The sequence below is a fragment of the Oncorhynchus masou genome, unplaced genomic scaffold (assembly GCF_036934945.1).
Source record: "Oncorhynchus masou masou isolate Uvic2021 unplaced genomic scaffold, UVic_Omas_1.1 unplaced_scaffold_1465, whole genome shotgun sequence".
NCBI classification, from domain to species: Eukaryota; Metazoa; Chordata; class Actinopteri; order Salmoniformes; family Salmonidae; genus Oncorhynchus; species Oncorhynchus masou.
The window spans coordinates 5,772-7,500 of record NW_027004639.1 but is presented as its reverse complement, the minus strand read 5'-3'; the positions used below and the strand labels follow the sequence as shown (position 1 = coordinate 7,500).

The 1,729-nt window shown below is 44.0% G+C and overlaps 1 protein-coding gene across 2 annotated transcripts in view; it reads left to right on the top strand.

Annotated features, from left to right (window-relative positions):
* Positions 1 to 1,141, top strand: part of LOC135530947 (nondiscriminating glutamyl-tRNA synthetase EARS2, mitochondrial-like) — a 47,577-nt gene extending 46,436 nt beyond the window's left edge. For both annotated transcript variants that reach the window (XM_064959115.1, XM_064959114.1), the window contains one exon: positions 1 to 1,141. This exon is cut by the window's left edge and continues 967 nt beyond it. The gene's annotated coding sequence lies outside the window, so the exon portion shown is untranslated.
* The last annotated feature ends 588 nt before the right edge of the window (positions 1,142 to 1,729 follow it).

Below are 1,729 nucleotides of genomic sequence, written 5' to 3'. Positions count from 1 at the left end.
ATTCTAGCACTGAGGACTGGTTATCTGATTCGAACACAGCAACACTGAGGACTGGTTATCTGATTCTAACACAGCAACACTGAGGACTGGTTATCTGATTCTAACACAGCAACACTGAGGACTGGTTACCTGATTCTAACACAGCAACACTGAGGACTGGTTATCTGATTCTAGCACTGAGGACTGGTTATCTGATTCTAACACAGCAACACTGAGGACTGGTTATCTGATTCTAGCACTGAGGACTGGTTATCTGATTCTAACACAGCAACACTGAGGACTGGTTACCTGATTCTAACACAGCAACACTGAGGACTGGTTACCTGATTCTAACACAGCAACACTGAGGACTGGTTATCTGATTCTAACACAGCAACACTGAGGACTGGTTATCTGATTCTAACACAGCAACACTGAGGACTGGTTATCTGATTCTAGCACTGAGGACTGGTTATCTGATTCTAACACAGCAACACTGAGGACTGGTTATCTGATTCTAACACAGCAACACTGAGGACTGGTTATCTGATTCTAGCACTGAGGACTGGTTATCTGATTCTAACACAGCAACACTGAGGACTGGTTATCTGATTCTAACACAGCAACACTGAGGACTGGTTACCTGATTCTAACACAGCAACACTGAGGACTGGTTATCTGATTCTAACACAGCAACACTGAGGACTGGTTATCTGATTCTAACACAGCAACACTGAGGACTGGTTACCTGATTCTAACACTGAGGACTGGTTATCTGATTCTAACACAGCAACACTGAGGACTGGTTATCTGATTCTAGCACAGCAACACAGAGGACTGGTTACCTGATTCTAACACTGAGGACTGGTTATCTGATTCTAACACAGCAACACTGAGGACTGGTTATCTGATTCTAGCACAGCAACACTGAGGACTGGTTATCTGATTCTAACACAGCAACACTGAGGACTGGTTATCTGATTCTAACACAGCAACACAGAGGACTGGTTATCTGATTCTAACACAGCAACACTGAGGACTGGTTATCTGATTCTAGCACAGCAACACTGAGGACTGGTTACCTGATTCTAACACTGAGGACTGGTTATCTGATTCTAACACAGCAACACTGAGGACTGGTTATCTGATTCTAACACAGCAACACTGAGGACTGGTTATCTGATTCTAACACAGCAACACTGAGGACTGGTTATCTGATTCCAACACAGCAACACTGAGGACTGGTTATCTGATTCTAGCACAGCAACACTGAGGACTGGTTATCTGATTCTAGCACAGCAACACTGAGGACTGGTTATCTGATTCTAGCACAGCAACACTGAGGACTGGTTATCTGATTCTAACACTGAGGACTGGTTATCTGATTCGAACACTGAGGACTGGTTATCTGATTCGAACACAGCAACACTGAGGACTGGTTATCTGATTCTAACACAGCAACACTGAGGACTGGTTATCTGATTCTAACAATATTCCTGGACTGCATATGATTTCAATCACACTGGACTTGTAAAGGACATTCAGTGGAGTTGAACTGGAAATGTTTGCAATAAAACAGCTTCTACTAATGATCTGTGCTCCTATGTCTTCAGTGGGAACTCTACATGTATTCAACATTAAATTGATTATGGTTGATTGTCCATTTTGGGGCGGCAGGGTAGCCTAGTGGTTAGAGTGTAGGGGCGGCAGGGTAGCCTAGTGGTTAGAGTGTAGAGGGGGCAGGGTAGCC